Raw genomic sequence first — 22607 nt, 5'->3', positions numbered from 1 at the left:
TATAGCTACAACTAGATGACAGAGCTGCTTGTGGTGAGCTGCTGAAGGATATCTGTCGTACATTGCGAGGTAGGCAGGGGAAAAATTGTGGAGGAGGAGGAGGATAAGGAGATGCTGCAGTATCGGTTCAATGGGAGCAACCTGGTTGCAGTATGTCTGACCCGCTTGTCTGAGGGAGGATGGTCCATGGCCAGAGCTGTGCTGGGGCTGTGGCGGGTGCAGGGGCAGCAGGGGTGGGTGTGGCAGAGGTGGTGGCGGTACCTTCCCACACGGCAATTAGGGGTGCCCTTGTGGTGAGGCATGCCTCACTGGGCCCTGGTTTCGTGAAGCAGGCTACGTCTCCCGCTGTACTTGAGCCGTGGCGCATTGCATGAATTGTTCCCTCGGCGCGGCCACGGTAGAAGAGGAGGAGAATAAAAAAAAAAAAAAAAAAAAAAATTAAGAACAACGTCCCAGACATCGCCAGCTGCTCCAAGAAAAGATCGAATACTGGTTATTTCTAAGCAGAGTGAGTATTTATTACCAATTTCGCACTGGCTCCTTAGCATCTCAATCATCTCCTCACACCAAAGAAATTTTCTTTCTATATCCTCCACCCACAGTGGCATTTCGTCCTCATCTGAATTGGGGAAGACCCATCTGTCCATCTCCCTACTTCACCTGCAACATAATGATCTAACAATAAAAACACACACAAATAAAGAAACAGTATGAGAAAAATAAAATACACTTACAGGAGATCTGCGATGGCTGCAGCTTGTCCCCAACACATACCCTTCCCTGTTCACCTGTTGTTGCTCCCACACAGTCATTTGCGAAGATGGAAATAATCGAGATTTTTTAGGAAAGGTATGAAAGCAACGGACATTCATTTCGGTTTCCAGAATACACTGGGGGACTGTGTTCCTTCATACTGCCAAGTGGACAAATGAAATTAAATTTGGTCGGGAGAGCTTAGATGATGATCCGCGCAGTGGTCGGTCGAGATGTGTCACGACTCCAGAAAACATTGCACAAGTGCACAAAATGGTCATGAAGGATCGCTCCTTGAAAGCGCGTGAAATTGGTCACGCTTGCCAGATGTCATCTGTTAATGTATATCACATTTTAACTGAAGAATTAGAAATGAAAAAACTATCTGCAAGATGAGTGCTGCGACTCTTGACGCTCGATCAAAAGCGCATGAGCCGCCGCCCATGGCAAAATTACACGAACTAAGGTATGAATTGTTGCCACACCCGCCTTATTCACCTGATATGGCTCCGTCAGACATCCATCTCTTCCAAAAACAGAAAATTTTTCTTGATTGACGAAGATTTACTTCAAACGGAGAACTGATAGCTGGAGTTGACAACTACACTACTGGCCATTAAAATTGCTACACCAAGAAGAAATGCAGATGATAAACGGGTATTCATTGGGCAAATATATTATACTAGAACTGACATGTGATTACATTTTCACGCAATTTAGGTGCATAGATACTGAGAAATCAGTACCCAGAACAACCACCTCTGGCCGTAATAACAGCTTTCATACGCCTGGGCATTGAGTCAAACATAGCTTGGATAGCGTGTACAGGTACAGCTGCCCATGCAGCTTCTACACGATACCACAGTTCATCAAGAGTAGTGACTGGCGTATTGTGACGAACCAGTTGCTCGGCCATCATTGACCGGACGTTTTCAATTGGTGAGAGATCTGGAGAATGTGCTGGCCAGGGCAGCAGTCGAACATTTTATGTATCCAGAAAGGCCAGTACAGGACCTGCAACATGCGGTCGTGCATTATCCTGCTGAAATGTAGGGTTTCGCAGGGATCGAATGAAGTGCAGAGCCAAGGGTCGTAACACATCTGAGATGTAATGTCCACTGTTCAAAGTGCCGTAAATGCGAACAAGAGGTGACCGAGACATGTAACCAAGGTCACCCCATACCATCACGCCGGGTGATACGCCAGTATGGCGACGACGAATACACGCTTCCAATGTGCGTTCACCGCGATGTCGCCAAACACGGATGAAACCATCATGATGCTGTAAACAGAACCTGGATTCATCCGAAAAAAATGGCGTTTTGGCATTCGTGCACCCAGGTTCGTCGCTGAGTACACCATCGCAGGCGCTCCTGTCTGTGGCGACGCGTCAAGGGTAACCGCAGCCATGGTCTCCGAGCTGATAGTCCATGCTGCTGCAAACGTCCCCGTCTGTTGACTCAGGGATCGAGACGTGGCTGCACGATCCGTAACAGCAATGCGGATGAGACGCCTGTCATCTTGACTGCTAGTGATGCGAGGCCGTTGGGATCCAGCACGGCGTTCCGTATTACCCTCCTGAACCCACCGATTCCATAGTCTGCTAAAAGCCATTGGATCTCGACCAACGCGAGCAGAAATGTCGCGGTACGATAAACCGCAATCGCGATGGGCTTCAATCCGACCTTTATCAAAGTCGGAAACGTGATGGTACGCATTTCTCCTGCTTACACGAGGCATCACAACAACGTTTCACCAGGCAACGCCGGTGAACTGCTGTTTGTGTATGAGAAATCGGTTGGAAACTTTCTTCATGACAGCGCGTTGTAGGTATCGCCACCGGCGCCAACCTTGTGTGAATGCTCTGAAAAGCTAATCATTTGCATATCACAGCATCTTGTTCCAATCAGTTAAATTTTGCGTCTGTAGCACGTCATCTTCGTAGTATAGCAACTTTAATATCCAGTAGTGTATATTGCAGGCCTGGAGGAAACTCATTTTCGAGATGTTATCAGGGCACTGGATCATCGTTGGATCAATTGCATTAATCTACAAGGAAACTACATTAAAAAATAAAAAAGTTTCAGTGATGTAAGTTCTTTTTTTCTATTCCGTTCCGAGAACTTTTCCAACCACCCTCATATAAAGGATACTATGGTGAAAAAAATAGTTAACGGACATATCCGAAATTCTTAGTGAAAAAGTATTCATTATCGATTTTGACCCATGAAATCATGTACAACAGCAAAGACTCACTGACTGACGACTATATAACAGCAACATATTAACTCCTGGAAATGGAAAAAAGAACACATTGACACCGGTGTGTCAGACCCACCATACTTGCTCCGGACACTGCGAGAGGGCTGTACAAGCAATGATCACACGCACGGCACAGCGGACACACCAGGAACCGCGGTGTTGGCCGTCGAATGGCGCTAGCTGCGCAGCATTTGTGCACCGCCGCCGTCAGTGTCAGCCAGTTTGCCGTGGCATACGGAGCTCCATCGCAGTCTTTAACACTGGTAGCATGCCGCGACAGCGTGGACGTGAACCGTATGTGCAGTTGACGGACTTTGAGCGAGGGCGTATAGTGGGCATGCGGGAGGCCGGGTGGACGTACCGCCGAATTGCTCAACACGTGGGGCGTGAGGTCTCCACAGTACATCGATGTTGTCGCCAGTGGTCGGCGGAAGGTGCACGTGCCCGTCGACCTGGGACCGGACCACAGCGACGCACGGATGCACGCCAAGACCGTAGGATCCTACGCAGTGCCGTAGGGGACCGCACCGCCACTTCCCAGCAAATTAGGGACACTGTTGCTCCTGGGGTATCGGCGAGGACCATTCGCAACCGTCTCCATGAAGCTGGGCTACGGTCCCGCACACCGTTAGGCCGTCTTCCGCTCACGCCCCAACATCGTGCAGCCCGCCTCCAGTGGTGTCGCGACAGGCGTGAATGGAGGGACGAATGGAGACGTGTCGTCTTCAGCGATGAGAGTCGCTTCTGCCTTGGTGCCAATGATGGTCGTATGCGTGTTTGGCGCCGTGCAGGTGAGCGCCACAATCAGGACTGCATACGACCGAGGCACACAGGGCCAACACCCGGCATCATGGTGTGGGGAGCGATCTCCTACACTGGCCGTACACCACTGGTGATCGTCGAGGGGACACTGAATAGTGCACGGTACATCCAAACCGTCATCGAACCCATCGTTCTACCATTCCTAGACCGGCAAGGGAACTTGCTGTTCCAACAGGACAATGCACGTCCGCATGTATCCCGTGCCACCCAACGTGCTCTAGAAGGTGTAAGTCAACTACCCTGGCCAGCAAGATCTCCGGATCTGTCCCCCATTGAGCATGTTTGGGACTGGATGAAGCGTCGTCTCACGCGCTCTGCACGTCCAGCACGAACGCTGGTCCAACTGAGGCGCCAGGTGGAAATGGCATGGCAAGCCGTTCCACAGGACTACATCCAGCATCTCTACGATCGTCTCCATGGGAGAATAGCAGCCTGCATTGCTGCGAAAGGTGGATATACACTGTACTAGTGCCGAAATTGTGCATGCTCTGTTGCCTGTGTCTATGTGCCTGTGGTTCTGTCAGTGTGATCATGTGATGTATCTGACCCCAGGAATGTGTCAATAAAGTTTCCCCTTCCTGGGACAATGAATTCACGGTGTTCTTATTTCAATTTCCAGGAGTGTATATATTCGTATATGTAATATGTTGCTGATATATGTACTACTTATGAAGATACTGCTGCTGCTGCCGTTGTTGGACTTCTGCCTCCAACTCTTCAATGCTTTGGTGGATGTATGCTGAAACAACAAGAAAAGAATTAACCCCTGAATCTGAACACACATGCAACGAAACATTTTTTTTAACTTCATCATCTGAGCACACAATGATCTGACACTACGAAATATTTTTTTACAAAAATATACTTAGAAATCTGAACTTCATACTGTGAAACTTTTTACGAAAATACACATTGCGAAATCAGACCTCATGCTATGAAATTAAACATATTCTTACCTCATAATTCCCATTGCCTTGGGCGTTTGCCATCACCGGTATTGCCGCTGCCGCTTGTTGCCTCTGATCGCTTCATTTTAGACAAACTGACACACACATCTAAGGAGCAGCCACACTGGCCGACTGTCACTGGTAGAATGAGAGTGACTGCACCACGATGAGGTTTGTATAGCCTCCACCCCTCCACCCACCATTTCTCCCAGAGAGCCAATAGCAGTGCGGCATTCTACGCCACCTGCTGATGAATGCTGGTCTGAGTGCGCAGGACAAGTTGGTGCTGATCTGCCAGCTATGAATTTCACGCTCTTTTGCGTGCAAGTTCGTTCACATTCTGGAAATACCAACTTGTTCTATTAATCCAATCTTTGTGGTGGGCGCGATCTTCGATGCTGGCCGTTTCTAGCGGCCGGTTTGCTCTGTGGCTAGCTGTTACTGCTGACGGATGTGTCGCTTCGCAGTGCACGAGGCGGCTGGCTGTGCCACGACAGTTGTCACGGGATCCCGAGCAAGTGTAGTGCGGTCACTTGGACACTGGCACGTGGCGCGGTCTGGCGGCTGTTTCGGCTACAGCGAAAACAGATTATTAGCGACGTCGAAAGTGAGCGTGTATTATATCAGGTAAAGCTATGGAGCACTGGAAACAGAACAAGCGTGGGTACACGAGGAACTATGTTGTCACTGAAACATCTTTGGCCGGCAGTGCACTGTTATTTCTAGACTGTAACTGTCACTGTGTTAGTAAGATATTCGAAAGGCGAGGAGGAAGTGGAAGAGATGAATGTAGTGAAGGTCTATAAACAACTGCGCCTTTTGAGATCTAGGTCAGCAGTAAATCTCTAGAAGAATATAGCCTATAACCGTATTTCCTTCATTGGTAGACAGATTTTGGATGAAGCTCACAGAGCGTTGGATCCCAATTACTGACCCACACACAATCTTTCCTTCGAAGACCAACGAGCTGAACAAGCGATAGGCGGCACCTGACGTCCATCTTGAGAATGTCCATCAGCCATGGGAACTTCCCAAGCACTTCCACATGATAGAGGCAGAGAATCACCAACTTGTTAGTGCAATTCTGGAACAGCAGGTAATATAAATCCTATAACGTTTTCCTCTGAGTGGAACGACGAGCAGTACGTCACTATTCTTTGCGCACAATGCGCACGTGGCTTACTTTGTTTTCTACAGTTGGTCAGGAAAAATAACGAGAACTTCCGGTTGCGCGGTTCAAAAACGGCTCTGAGCACCATGGGACTTAGCATCGGAGGTCATCAGTACCCTGGAACTTAGAACTACTTAAACCTAACTAACCTAAGGACATCACACACATCCATGCCCGAGACAGGATTCGAACCTGCGACCGTACTAGTCGCACGTTTCCGGACTGAAGCGCCTAGAAACGCTCGGCTACCTCGGCCGGCCAGGTTGCACGGAAACGCCAAGTGAGACGGCACTTGCCTGGCGATTGCGAGGCAGAGAGGAGCTATCCCAAACGGACTGTGCTGCAAGCTGTAGGTAACGAAAGCTCCATTATTATTATAAATGTTTCACAAACGTCCTTTGTTTATTTCTAGTAATTGTGTTATCAGTCAAAATTATACCCACATTCTGAGCGCATTATGAATGTAGAATCTCGATTAGCTGATTTTCGCGAAACTTAATGTTCATAATAACCAACTGCTAATTCTACATGTGTTGTAAGGAATAAGAAAGTTTTTGCTTCCCGCAGTTTTTCTTTGTATTCTCAGTGTGTTTTTAATGCCATTTTATTGTCATAATTACTTTAAGAATTCGCGAGCTTGCAGTTTCGATTACAAATGGTCCTGCATTGAGTGCATTTAGTACATGGTGGAGAAAATAAAACTGGTCCAGAAAAATCTTTCACGCAACTTAAGATAGGCAATCCAGCTTACATCCTCTGATTCCGTGGCAGATGACGTAAGTAGTATAGGCTATCTTAAGGTGCTTTAAATCTTTGTGGGCTGACGTTTTGATCGAAACCTCCATTGTAGATTTAATCGAAAACGTTGCTACTGATTTTACCCTCCAACCGCATAATCTTCGGTTATCCTCTACCCCTTGTTCATAAAGTCGTCTTTTTTTCAACAAATTGGGCTATGCACATTGCATACGGATGAATAAATGTTCTCTTATAGCGTATGAAGCAAATCTCTCGCTGTATGGGTCTACGAGATGCGAGATGTGAGACGAGTGAACAGACCGATTCCGCTCTGCAAATGCTTGACTAGTCGTGTAGATTCATTTCAGTGTTATAATCAAGAATACGGGTTGCTAATGGACATTAGTTGTAGACCTTACCCGCTAGTAAAGTTAGTGTCTATTGTTAGTAAGATAGACCATTAATTAGCATTAAGAAACTACGTAAAGACATCGACATGAAAGTTACAGGCTGGAACACCGATTTCCCACTCGCTTAGCGAAAAGAATATGACAATTTACAGAAGAGGTTGTAGGTTTTCTCTGTATCTTTCTATACCTTTCCTAAATTATCAAGTAAAATACTTACGTAACATTTTATGAACACCGCCACCAGTTCATAGATTAGGAGATAAAAATGTTGTTTGGGAAAATAAATAGCTCTGTCTAATAAGCTGGAGAGCCTTCGGTACGGTGCGGAAGGAATATATGCAGATTTTCTGAACGACGAGCACTCCGGTATCTCCCGCCTAGGACAGCAGAACATGTGTGCCCACCGAATCCCGAACTGCTGCCACGTGCGGACCGGACGCGCTGCGCTCGCCGTTGGGACGTGCTCTGCGATTTCCCCCGTGATCAGTGGCATTAACCAGCTTCGTGCTGTCCAACATTTACATCTGTGCTCCACATGCAACCTTACGTTGTGTAGTAGTGGGTACTTCTGGTTTCACTGCCATTTGCCCCATCCCCTGTTCCATTCCAATAATACACAGAATCGTCGTTTAGGCGCTGTGTTTGGACTCCGAATGAATTCGAATCTCATACTTATTCCACGTGCTAAATGTGGGAGGAAGTAATATATTTCATCACTCTACGAGCAATGTGCGCTCTCGTGCTTACTATACGAACCAGTGACGAAACGCGCCACTTCTCTTTCGCGTCTTCTCCCGCGTCGTGTATTAAAACTACATGTTATTACATCATTTGTATGGAAATGTTGTTCACATACGTATGTGAATAACATTTCCATACGATTTTTCTAGTGCATTTCAGCACGGAATTTACTTTTCCAGCAATTTCAAGTAATCCTTAAACTTCATGCCGATTCTGACGGTGCCAAGTCAGGACTATGGGGTTGCTAAAGGTCAACGCGGATACTCATACATATCGGACGGTTTCTAAAGGTCAAATGCGAGGCCTTGCACCTAGCGTCTGTCATCAGAAGGCTTACTTGCATTTCGTTACGAATTTCTAGCGTTGGGGCCGGCCAGGGTGATCCTAGGCGCTACAGTCTGGAATCACATGACCGCTACGGTCGCAGGTTCGAGTCCTGCCTCGGGCATGGATGTGTGTGATGTCTTTAGGTTGGTTAGGTTTAAGTAGTTCTAAGTTCTAGGGGACTGATGACCTCAGAAGTTAATTCCCATAGTGCTCAGAGCCATTTTTTTCTAGCGTTGCAAATTTGTAACATACAATATCATCATCCACGTACAACCTCATGGAGCAATCAACATTAATCGTCAACCCATTTACATATATCGTTAACATTAACGGCTTCATAACAACACCATGAGGTACACCTGAAGTGGCTATTACACCTTCATACACTTCGATTTCATCCATGACGGATACGAGGTCCTTGTTGTTAAGATCAATATTAAGATACACGCTCAACCACATTTCAGGCGCAAAATCATTAAAACTGACACGTTTCGATAAAACAAGCCATCACCAGAACTATTTTAGAAGAACCTTATACAAGCGACAAGAAAAAATATATAAACAAAAATATTAAAAAATTCGTTCTCACTTTCCTTATAACCGTGTCCACCTAAAATGTGCTTAATCATCATTTGCTCAGTTGATAAATCAAACTAAAGTGAAATGTCTTGTTATTGTTGTTGTTGTCGTCTTCATATCAGAGACTGGTTTGATGCAGCTCTCCATTCTACTCTGTCCTGTGCAAGTTACTTAATCTCCTAGTAACTGCTGCCACCCACATCGTTCTGAATCTGCTTAGTGTATTCATCTCTTGGTCTCCCTCTACGATTTTTACGCTCCACACTCTCCAATACCAAATTGGTGATTCCTTGATGCCTCAGAACATTTGCTACAAACCGATCCCTTCTTCTAGTTAAGCTGTGCCACAAATTCCTCTTCTCCCCAATTCTATTCAATACCTACTCCTTAGTTATGTGATCTACCCATCTAATATTCAGCATTCTTCTGTAGCACCACTTTCGAAAGCTTCTACTCTCTTCTTGTCTAAACTATTTATCTTCCACGTTTCGCTTCCATACATGGCTACACTCCATACAAATACTTTCAGAAAAGACGTTCTGACACTTAAATTTATACTCGGTGTTAACAAATTTCTCTTCTTCAGAAAAGATTTCCTTGCCATTGCCAGTCTACATTTTATATCCTCTCTACTTCTACCATCATAAGTTATTTTGCTCCCCAAATAGCAAAACTCATCTACCGGTACTACTTTAAGTATCTCATCTTCGTCATCTGCGGAGCTAGTTGGCACATAAACTTGTACTACTGTGGTAGGCGTGGGCTTCGTATCTATCTTGGCTACAATAATGCGTTCACAATGCTGTTCATAATACCTTACACGCGTTACTATGTTTTATTCATTATTAAACCTACTCCTGCATTACCCCCGTTTGATTTTGTATTTATAGCCCTATATACACCTGACCGAAAGTCTTGTTCCTCCTTCCACCGAACTTCACTAGTTCCCACTATATCTAACTTTAAGCTATCCATTTCCCTTTTTAAATTTTCTAACCTACCTGCCCGATTAAGGGATTTGACATTCCACGCTCCGATCCGTAGAACGCCAGTTTTTTTTTTTTTTCCTTGATAACCACGTTGTCCTGAGTAGTCCCCTCCCGGAGATGAGAATGGGGGACTATTTTAGCTCCGGAATATTTTAGCCAAGAGGACGCCATCATCATTGAACTAAAGCTGCATGTCCTCTGGAAAAATTACAGCTATAGTTTCCCCTTGCTTTCAGCCTTTCTCAAAACTAGCACAGTAAGGCCATTTTGGTTAATATTAGAAGGCCAGATCAGTTAATCACCCAGACTGTTGACCCTGCAACACTGAAAAGGCTGTTGCCCCTCTTCGGGAACCACACGTTTGTCTGGTCTCTCAACAGATACCCTTCCGTTGTGGCTGCACCTACGGTACGGCTATCTGTATCGCTGAGGCGCCCAATCCGCCCCACCAACGGCAAGGTCCACGTTTCATGGGGGGGGGGGGGGGGGGGGGAGAGGGGGGGGCAGGTGACTTATGTCTTATGCAGTCCATAAACATACGCAGTGTCACAGCAACAGCTATTCGCGTGCACGTTCCATACGCCTCCAGCAAGTACACACCTACACAGACATGTGCGACTGAGCACTTCGTGTGCATAATCAAGCAAAGATTCTTCCACAAATGGTTGGAGATAGCGCACTGTTTGCATTAGAGAATTCAATCTGCTTGAACAGTAAGAGGTTATGATAGATCGTCGGAAAAAGGAAAATACACTGAAGAGCCAAAGAAAATGGTTGACCTGCTTAATACCGTGTAGGGCCCCCGTGAGTACGCAAAAGTGCCGCAACACAACGTGGTATTGACTCGCCTAGTATCTGAAATAGTGCTGCTGGAGGGAACTGACACCATGAATCCTACGGAACTGTCCATAAATCCGTAAAAGTACAGAGGGGGGGGGGGGGGGTGGAGATCTCTTCTGAACAGCACGTTTCAACGTTTCAAGGCATCCCAGATATGCTCAATAATGTTCATGTCTGGGGAGTTGGTGGTCAGCGGAAGTGTTTTAACTCAGAATAGTGTTCCTGAAGCCATTCTGCAACAATCATGGAGGTGCGGGTAGTCGCATTGTCCTGCTGGAACTGTCCAAGTCCGTCGGAATGCACAGTGGATATGAATGGACGCAGGTGATCTGATAGGATTCTTATGTACATGTCACCTGTTAGAATCGTATCTAGAGGTATCAGAGGTCCCATATCACTGCAACTGCACACGCCCCACACCATTACAGAGCCTCCACCAGCTTTAACAGTCCCCTGCTGACATGCAGGGTCCACGGATCCATAAGGTTGCCTCCATACACGTACACGTCCATCCTATCGATACAATTTGGAACAAGACTCGTCCGACCAGGCAACATGTTTCCAGTTATCAACAGTCCAATGTCGGTGCTGACGGGCCCAGGCGAAGTGTAAAGCTTTGTGTCGTGCAGTTGTCAAGGGTACACGAGTGTGGCTTCGACTCCGAAAGCCCAAATCGATCATGTTCTGTTGAATAGTTCGCACGCTGACACTTGTTGATCGCCCAGCACTGAAATCTGTAGCAATTTGCGGAAGGGTCGCACTTCTGTCACGTTGAACGACCGGACCGGACGGGAGCGATGTTGGAGATTTGATATTTTATCGGATTCCTGATATTCGCGGTACAATCGAGAAGTGGTCGTACTGGAAAATCCCCACTTCATCGCTCCCTGTGTCTCATCGCTCGTGCGCAGACTAAAACGCCATGTACAAACTCACTTAAATCTTGATAACCTGCCACTGTAGCAGAAGTAACCCATCTAACAACGCTCGAGACACTTGTCTGATATAGGCGTTGCCGGCCGCAGCGCCGTATTCTACCTGTTTACATATCTGTTCAAATGGTTCAAATGGCTCTGAGCACTATGGGACTCAACTGCTGTGGTTGTCAGTCCCCTAGAACTTAGAACTACTTAAACCTAACTAACCTAAGGACATCACACACATCCATGCCCGAGGCAGGATTCGAACCTGCGACCGTAGCAGTCCCACGGTTCCGGACTGCGCGCCTAGAACCGCGAGACCACCGCGGCCGGCTACATATCTGTGTATTTGAATACGCATGCCTACACCAGTTTCTTTGACGCTTCAGTGTACATTAAATGGAAAGATTACAGGAGATGGAAACAACTTTATTAAGCATATTGTAGATCAGTTATTGCATCAGTCTGCAAATAACTACTTTAATTACAGCAATACTGTGAGTTAAGAGAATTAAACTCCCAAACATCTCTGTGCAGGTATACATTAAATTTGATCATTATTGACTGAGCCTTTGATTTCTCGATTGTGCACACGAAGTATTCAGTCTTGTTTCATGTATATTTGCATACGCGTGTGCACGCAAACAGCTTATGTCTTGACCTTGCCTTTACATGGTGTAACTGGTACAAATTACGTCGCTCACAGACTATTAGTTATAACTATTACAAGTCGTATGTTTTTGGGTTGGTTAGTATCTCCCAGTACATGAGGCAAGAGCAAACCATTAATGTTTGGTTTCCCCTGGACAGCACGTCAGATTTTGAAGTGTGGACGCGGGGACACGAAACGGTTATTCTGCGCTGACAGGTGTAGTCCAGTTAGTGGTATAGTTACGACCGCGCAAAAAACATCAGGTAGTTAATTACGTGGCCTGTTTGTGGGAAGACTGTTCGACGCACAGAAAAAACAACCAATAGACTGATGTGTGTATATATTAAGGTACCACATGTAAAAGTATCTGCACTTATACCCCACTACACCCTGTTTTTACGCACTGCACAGGCCGATTCATTTTAGTTTGTCTTAGAAACTGGACAAATGATGTGGAGCACATTTTAGGAAGACACGTTTGTAAGGGATCGGCCACGAATTTTTAATATCTTTATTTCTATTTATGTCTTTAACTTTACTGCTTGCATAAGCTTCTTGTAGAGTAATTATGATAGTGAAAGATTGTTGCTTCGAAGTGCGTCAATTTTAGTGCTTTTGCATTGTGAAACGTGGTTAACCCTACATTTTAACATTAACATTTCTTCATAAGTTTATCCTTCTTGAAAAGGTGGAAGGGTGATGACCATGGCAGCCTGATAATAAGCGACGATAAAAGTTATTCAGCCTCTGACACTGAATTAATTTATTAACCACACTACATGGCTACGAAGTCTTTCGCGACGTATTTCTTGAATAAAAATCTCTCGCTGTACATGCCGCGTCAATTCAGGATAAAACTACAAGTTTTCGACCACTACTGGTGGAATTAAAGCTGTGAGGACGGGGCGTGAGTCGTGCTTGGGTAGCTCAGTCAGTAGAGCACTTGCCCGCGAAAGGCAAAGGTCCCGAGTTCGAGTCTCGGTCCGGCACACAGTTTTAATCTCCTATGAAGTTTCATAGCAGCGCACACTCCGATGTAGAGTGAAAATTTCATTCTAGAAACATACCCCAGGCTGTGGCTAAGCCTTGTCACCGCAATATCCTTTCTTCCAGGAGTGCTAGTTCTCCAAGGTTCGCAGGAGAGCTTCTGTGAAGTTTGGAAGGAAGAAGACGAGGTACTGGCGGAATTAAAGCTGTGAGGACGGGGCGTGAGTCGTGCTTGGGTAGCTCAGTCGGTAGAGCACTTGCCCGCGAAAGGCAAAGGTCCCGAGTTCGTGTCTTGGTCCGGCACACAGTTTTAATCTGCCAGGAAGTTTTAGAATGTCCATTGTGAGTAAACCAAATAACTACTTGGTGCTAAAGTAAAAATCACTTACAGTACATAATCAGTTTTGGTAAGATGAATAAGACAATTATCCCCATAAATGCATGATTTCTTCAACCAGTCACAGTAAACAAATAATTTCAACGTCAATAGTCACACAGGTTTCTTAAAAATATTATAAGGTAACGGGCAGTCACTATTAGCTAACAAACATAAGCCTACTACAACACACAGGAACAAGCTATGGGAATAACGTTTCCAAAAATATTAAAAACTCAAGAGGAAGAGGGCTCCTTATTAAAATAAGACAACTTAGATACATATGGTTCAAATGGCTCTGAGCACTATGGGACTCAACTGCTGAGGTCATTAGTCCCCTAGAACTTAGAACTAGTTAAACCTAACTAACCTAAGGACATCACAAACATCCATGCCCGAGGCAGGATTCGAACCTGCGACCGTAGCGGTCTTGCGGTTCCAGACTGCAGCGCCTTTAACCGCACGGCCACTTCGGCCGGCTTAGATACATATCTCAGAGGCAGAAACTCCGAAAGGCACCTGCCAAGAGCATAACAGAGGCAACACCAAACAATGCGTTAAAAGGCCCCTACACCTACATCAGATAAAAAATTATGAGACCACCTGTATGGAGGGAAAAAATTTAACAAACGAACACAAGACTCATCAAAATATGATACAGGGATATGAATTATTATAAATGGATAACCCCCTCCATTGTAATCACAGGCATAATATCATCCAAACCATTAATTCAACACTATGGCTCAAATGGCTCTGAGCACTATGGGACTCAACTGCTGTGGTCATCAGTCCCCTAGAACTTAGAACTACTTAAACCTAACTAACCTAAGGACATCACACAACACCCAGCCATCACGAGGCAGAGAAAATCCCTGACCCCGCCGGGAATCGAACCCGGGAACCCGGGCGTGGGAAGCGAGAGCGCTACCGCACGACCACGAGATGCGGGCGCTTCAACAATATGGCACATGTAATAAAATACATATAGCGAACATGTTATAGACTGTCCTAAATTCCACATTTCCTTGACGATGTTCCCCACTCTTACGTCGTCAACATTTTTGAGGCAGGAATCGACTCGGCATGTTACAAACTTCAAGTAAGTGAAGTTCGCCTACTCGAAGTAATAAAACTGCGTAGTATGTTCACTGGATGAAAGGAATTATCTGTAGAAAGATTTAGGAATTATTTTCACTCAGTGTACTGAATGGGAATTCTCTTTAAATATGGATAAATGCAAGAGGTGCTCAACGAAATTAAGTGGAAGTCTTCGAAAGAAAGACACCTTTGTTCTAGATAATCGCATTATACAGGGTGGTCAGAAAATGTCTGAAACGCTTGTCGTGATGTTTTAGGACAGATTGTACTGAGACATAAATATTAAGAAAAAATGCGATACGTTGCGCCGTTTCAGAGTTATTTAGCATTGAAGTCAGCCAATAAGGTCGTTGCGCGCGAGAATTCAAGTTTCTGCTAACCAAACAAAGCACTCGTTAGGGTAACACCGCCCCTGGCAGGCCGCTTGAATGTGAGCGCGCGACGCCACGATTGGCTAACTTCAATGCTAACTAACTCGGAAACGGCGCAACGTATCGCTTTTTTCCTTAACATTTATGTCTCAGTACAATCTGCCCTACAACACCACGACAAGCGTTTCAGACATTTTCTGACCACCCTGTATATAGAGAACTAGTGTCTGAGGAAGGCTGTGCAACAGTTCTACTTGATACTTGGTATTTCTCGGGTAGAGGTCATGAGATTGTGATATGAGAGGCCAGGGTGCGTACCGACTAGTTCAGAGTTTTCTTCCATCGCTCCCTACGCTAATGGAAAAAGACGGAAAGTCGGTAAATACCTTCGCCACTCACTGTGCAGTGGTCTGCAGAATGCATATGTAGATTTAGATTCTTTTGCGGTAATTTTGTAGAGTACTGTTGTCCTTGCTTTATCCGAAATGTATTGTATCAGCACACAGACGTTCTGCGTAAGAGTAAAAGAAAGAACGATGTACACTGTATGAATAATTCTTTGATTCGTGCTTTCATTTCCCCTTTACATCTAACATCATAGAGAAATAATCACTTAATTTTGTCACATTATATATGGATGACTGGTTGAAGAAATATGAGGAGTTAAGATAAACATAGAAATATGGTAAGAAATAAAATTACATCAGTTCAGGAATGTGAAGTAACAGCTAATCTTGTGGATTAGAGACCTAGAAGTCTAGTCACACAGCAGAAGCAAAGGAACACCTTGCAAATTATTAGAGATTTAGGAAAACCTGGTAGGACTGTATGAATATATTTTGGGTCCTCATTTATTTTTTCTCCTTCATTACTTAGTTTCGTAGATACAGCAATTGTGTTTGCTTTTCCATTATTAACTTACTTTGTTGTTTTAAAGACATAATAAATTAAATGTATCACAAATAAAAATAACTTGAAAAGCACAACAGCCTTTTTTCAGCCACCATACATTACTTCAAATTCTGAACAAAAATTGCATTTCCACCCAAAGTGCTTGGCTTGTCCAGTTGCGATGTGGGGAGCGAAATGCGAATAATGTGATAGCCGGACCGCACGATTAACGCGTGTATCCTTTCCGGGCAACGCGAGACTGAGCAAGAGGGCAGGAGGGAGCGGCCGACAAGCGGCTGCGGCTAATAGCCAGCCCTTGTTCATCACCCGCGCTATTCACTGGTTGACACGCACATATCTATAACTTAATAACCTAATACAGCTGCTTAATAAAACGTCCTCCGACAATGGCCGCAGTTAACTTGAGCGTATCATCGTTGTTGTACAGCGGACTAATTGAAAGTAAAATTCTGTTAGCTAACGAGCTAATTTGCTCTACTCCCTTTACAGGAAACATCACCTGCTTTTATCACCTCTGCAAAGTCATTTCTATATCGAGCTCGCAGGATTTAACATCAGTCACGGTTGGATGGAGGCCCTATAAATTCCGAAAGCAATCTAAAGCTCATACTACAGCGGTACCTAAATAGCAATTAGTGTTCCATTAGCTTCCAGAGTGGGTCCTGCATTTTATTAATTATTGTTCCAATATTTCGGCTGACAACAATACAGCCATTCTCAAGGTGAGTCACTTGCAATATTTTAATCATTTTACACAATACTATGCAATACACGTGTATGCGTTGGTAACAAGAGCGTCAGTCACAACCAAAACTTCATGCTTCTAAGAGTAAACACAGTAAGAGCAGAGTCAGAAAATTTAGAGTGCTTACGCGGTATGTGTTTGATTATTATGGATGGCGTATGTGGGAGTGTTAGGCAGTGAAAACTCAAAATAATATCTCCTTTGGGAGCGCAGACGGGATATGAGGGGTTTCCATGATTTGTCGGGCTCGATAACTTCAGAAACACATAATTAGTACACTTTAAGCAGTCGTAGAGGACTGTTAAAGAATGCAGAGAAACATGTAGTCTCGATATCATCCGGTTGTACCTTTCCTTAAAGCACACGCGTCATTGACGGGGAGTCACCTACGGGCATACAAGTACGAGGAGACTTAACAATGTAACTTACGTATTATTATGGCAATTCCAGCAAATTTTAGTGACTGATGCCCCAAGTAAGACAGAGACATGACACTGTTTTTTAACATAGTCACCAAATCTCTGTAAACAACGATCGGAATGTTGTACCAGTAGTTCAGTTCTACAATAGAAATTCAGCCCTTGATCGAGAAGCCATTCGAGAACTGCTGTGGGACCATCGTCGTCATTGGAAAATGCTTCTACCCAGAAGTTCTTTCAGCTTGCCGAGAGGATGTAAATAGCATGATGCAAGATATGGAGTTCTGATCAGCATCACCCATGTCTGAGTGGCGCTGGTGAAACTGTTGGCAGCGTTTCACTCCAGCTCGACGTGGCATTGTATTTGGTCCATATGCCGTTAGAATTTCACGGTAAATCTGTATACAATTTAGACGTTTCGCCAACAAAAATCACAATAATCGTACTTTGGAGTACGTTTCCAGCTGCCGCGCGATTTCAACCGCACATTGTAATGCACCTGTTATCCGTACCGCAGCAGAACAATTTCTGCAGAAAACACGGAACTTGATCTCTCTTCTGATAATGCGCCACTGTTGTTGCGCAATGATCTGAGCATGAAGGCCGTTCGTAATTTCGTGTGCATCTCAAGAAAGATGATAGAGCCACTGTACATGCTAAGTACACCTAATGTCCAAATGTCAGGAGAAGGCTCTGAATGCTACATCTGTCGTCAGTTGCTGGAGCCTATGCGGTGTATTTATTTCCTTAAAGTCCCACTAGAAATGGGTTCTGGCGCCCCACATACAAATCGGCGGCGATCTGATCGTCCAGTATGGTTCTGCAGATGCGACGTGACGTCCGTTCGTGGTCCTTCTCTGCAATGGTTTACGCGTGCGCCAGCGACGCTGCGATACTGAACACCCACCCTAGACACAGCTGACCTCGTATAATCTAATGCCTCTGCAGTCTCCGAGATACTACGACCCATATGTCTCCCGCCAATTATCGTCCTAATTTCAAAGTAGGTTAACTCGCGACTTGCGGTCGTGTTCACTACACATATCTATAACAGACTTCTCAGATATCGTGTCTATACTAGAACCATACACAACATCTAGTGGCAACATTCAAGGTGTTATACATCTTCAGATGGGACAATCCGTCCCGTGAATCTTGGCCACTCAGTCCACTGGTGTTTGCTGGATAGTGCTAGTTGCAAGTCAGCATTTTCGAAAGTGAATGAATGGCGTCGTTTGGTCCACGAACAGATGAAAGCCTGTCGTGTATCTTACGTTTAACTGCCTGGTAGATGACAGTATTTTGATGATGATGATGGTGGTGGTGGTGGTTGTGGTGGTGGTGGTGGTGGTGGTAAGTGAAGTGTATGAGCAGAGCCGGGCTCCAGCACAACCTATTGCTCTCCAATACCACCAAAGGGGCCGTCGAACTTTACGCCCACATTCAATGGAAGCTACAACATCAAGTGTCATCTCATGCCCTGGCTTCACAAGAAACTGTGAAGAGGTTTAAAATGTTGCCCAGGACTCTGGCTCAGATACTGTTGATTAGATTCTCCACGCTAACGCATGGCGATGAAACTGAAACCGACGACCTGCGTTTCGAGCGTACGGTATCGACGACGTCTTTGTCGACCTACCCCGTCACGCCGCGCGCCGCTCGCAGCTGCGAGGCAGAAGGCACATTTACAGTAAATCTCACGTCATCGTCCTGCCGAACGAGCTGGCTCTTCCATCGCTCGCTGTCTTCGATAACGGGCGGCAGGGTTGGCGAAAGAGAGGGGTGGGGGGAGGTGCCACGCACAGACGGCACCAGGGGACGCGACGGTAAATTCCCGTGACCTCATTGCCTGCGACTCTGAGTCGCTGGTGATCCATTTTTAGCAGCCGCACTCAGAGCTTCACCCCAGACTCACTGAATATACAGACTTATCATCCCCATAACAGAATACTGCAGTAGGGAAAATTACATCAACATTATGCAATGCTACTATCAGTGACTTACATCATTGTGGCAGCATTCAAGGCGATTTCTTTCAATCAAGAATATTACTTTTATTCCATATAACTCAGCACCACAGAAGGACCTACAGCACAACAATGTTAAATACTTCTCAATTTTGTTGTGTACAAACTGTAAAGAAACGTATTAATGTATTATCTTTTTGTGGATTTCTGATTCCGTTTATTGGCCACCTCAACACCTGCCAGTTCAGAGCACCACCGCACAATCGTTCAAAAGCGAACTCGGCAAAGATGGTGGGGATTTTCGCTGCTGGAACACTGCTGCTGCAGCTGCAACTACACTCCTGGAAATTGAAATACGAACACCGTGAATTCATTGTCCCAGGAAGGGGAAACTTTATTGACACATTCCTGGGGTCAGATACATCACATGATCACACTGACAGAACCACAGGCACATAGACACAGGCAACAGAGCATGCACAATGTCGGCACTAGTACAGTGTATATCCACCTTTCGCAGCAATGCAGGCTGCTATTCTCCCATGGAGACGATCGTAGAGATGCTGGATGTAGTCCTGTGGAACGGCTTGCCATGCCATTTCCACCTGGCGCCTCAGTTGGACCAGCGTTCGTGCTGGACGTGCAGACCGCGTGAGACGACGCTTCATCCAGTCCCAAACATGCTCAATGGGGGACAGATCCGGAGATCTTGCTGGCCAGGGTAGTTGACTTACACCTTCTAGAGCACGTTGGGTGGCACGGGATACATGCGGACGTGCATTGTCCTGTTGGAACAGCAAGTTCCCTTGCCGGTCTAGGAATGGTAGAACGATGGGTTCGATGACGGTTTGGATGTACCGTGCACTATTCAGTGTCCCCTCGACGATCACCAGTGGTGTACGGCCAGTGTAGGAGATCGCTCCCCACACCATGATGCCGGGTGTTGGCCCTGTGTGCCTCGGTCGTATGCAGTCCTGATTGTGGCGCTCACCTGCACGGCGCCAAACACGCATACGACCATCATTGGCACCAAGGCAGAAGCGACTCTCATCGCTGAAGACGACACGTCTCCATTCGTCCCTCCATTCACGCCTGTCGCGACACCACTGGAGGCGGGCTGCACGATGTTGGGGCGTGAGCGGAAGACGGCCTAACGGTGTGCGGGACCGTAGCCCAGCTTCATGGAGACGGTTGCGAATGGTCCTCGCCGATACCCCAGGAGCAACAGTGTCCCTAATTTGCTGGGAAGTGGCGGTGCGGTCCCCTACGGCACTGCTTAGGATCCTACGGTCTTGGCGTGCATCCGTGCGTCGCTGCGGTGCGGTCCCAGGTCGACGGGCACGTGCACCTTCCGCCGACCATTGGCGACAACATCGATGTACTGTGGAGACCTCACGCCCCACGTGTTGAGCAATTCGGCGGTACGTCCACCCGGCCTCCCGCATGCCCACTATACGCCCTCGCTCAAAGTCCGTCAACTGCACATACGGTTCACGTCCACGCTGTCGCGGCATGCTACCAGTGTTAAAGACTGCGATGGAGCTCCGTATGCCACGGCAAACTGGCTGACACTGACGGCGGCGGTGCACAAATGCTGCGCAGCTAGCGCCATTCGACGGCCAACACCGCGGTTCCTGGTGTGTCCGCTGTGCCGTGCGTGTGATCATTGCTTGTACAGCCCTCTCGCAGTGTCCGGAGCAAGTATGGTGGGTCTGACACACCGGTGTCAATGTGTTCTTTGTTCCATTTCCAGGAGTGTATATTCGGTCTTCAAAATATAACAGCCTGATGTGAAAGCAGAACACTATAGAGAAATGTAAAACTGTACACTTCGTGAAGTATAAAAGTGTAATTCCCTTTCCTTTGATTGGCTGACTAATGCTGGTTAATACTCAAAATTAATAGCAGTGAGAGTTTTGGGGAAACCTAAGTGTATATCGGAAGAGTAGGCTAAGGGGAATGACGCTGATGCATCTGTCACAGTAGAAAAGAAACAACTGCCAACCAGAATCAGATCCGAAAACACTGGCCATGCGATATCCAGTTCGCGCTTTTGTCACATGACATCCTGAAAGCCATGGACCAAGGCAACAGGCAGAAGCATTATATCTTGACTTCCTAAATCATTTGACTCAGCTCCACTCTTACTCTTATCATCTAAGCTCTGATTATACGGGTTATTAAGTCAAATTTGTGACTGGGCTGACGATTTATTGGCACTGGTAGTGTGTAGCACATTGTCTTGGATGGAGTGTAATCGAAAGATGTAGTAGTAGTAGCTTAAGGCGTGCCATGGAAGATTGTGTTTTGACCCATGCTGTTTATGTTATATGTTAATGGCCTTGAAGACAAGTTAAATAGTAACATCAGACATTTCGCCGATGACACAATTATGTTTAACAAAGTATCGTCTTAAAAACGCACCACCAATATTCTGTCACGTCTTGGTAAGATTTTAAACTGGTGTAAGGGTCAGCAACTTGCTTTAAATTTCAGAAATGTAAAATTGTGAGTCGGATTCTCGTAAGAATTTTTATTGGTGAAATGGTTGTCAAGTTACTTTAAAATTTTAGGAAGATAAAATTGTGATCTTCACAAAATGGAAAAATCCACTATTCAATGACTACAATATAAATGAAAAACAGTTTGAATCAATCAGCTCACACAAATATCTGAGAGTAACAATGCCCAGGGACATGAATCACAACGATCACATATGCTCCGTCTTAGGTAAAGCAGGTGAAAAGTTTCGGTACATTGGTGAGATACCACGACAATACAGTCAGCGTACAAAGGAGATTCCTTACAAACTGGTCATCTATAACATCCTAGAATAATTCTCAAATGTGTCGGACCCCTGCCAAATGGGACTAGCAGGGGATACTGAACGTACAGGAAGAAGGGTAGCTCGAATAATTGAGTTACTTGCTTCAAGGTGAAGCGTCTCGGAGATAATGAAAAATCTAAATTGGCGGACTGCTGGAGATGACGCAAACTATCCATTACAAGCTTACTTATAAAGTGTCAACAACCTACACTCCTGGAAATGGAAAAAAGAACACATTGACACCGGTGTGTCAGACCCACCATACTTGCTCCGGACACTGCGAGAGGGCTGTACAAGCAATGATCACACGCACGGCACAGCGGACACACCAGGAACCGCGGTGTTGGCCGTCGAATGGCGCTAGCTGCGCAGCATTTGTGCACCGCCGCCGTCAGTGTCAGCCAGTTTGCCGTGGCATACTGAGCTCCATCGCAGTCTTTAACACTGGTAGCATGCCGCGACAGCGTGGACGTGAACCGTATGTGCAGTTGACGGACTTTGAGCGAGGGCGTATAGTGGGCATGCGGGAGGCCGGGTGGACGTACCGCCGAATTGCTCAACACGTGGGGCGTGAGGTCTCCACAGTACATCGATGTTGTCGCCAGTGGTCGGCGGAAGGTGCACGTGCCCGTCGACCTGGGACCGGACCGCAGCGACGCACGGATGCACGCCAAGACCGTAGGATCCTACGCAGTGCCGTAGGGGACCGCACCGCCACTTCCCAGCAAATTAGGGACACTGTTGCTCCTGG

This window comes from Schistocerca nitens, chromosome 3 (genome assembly GCF_023898315.1).
Source record: "Schistocerca nitens isolate TAMUIC-IGC-003100 chromosome 3, iqSchNite1.1, whole genome shotgun sequence".
In the NCBI taxonomy this organism is placed as follows: domain Eukaryota; kingdom Metazoa; phylum Arthropoda; class Insecta; order Orthoptera; family Acrididae; genus Schistocerca; species Schistocerca nitens.
The sequence above is the reverse complement of the archived record's forward strand: the minus strand, read 5'-3'. Positions refer to the sequence as shown.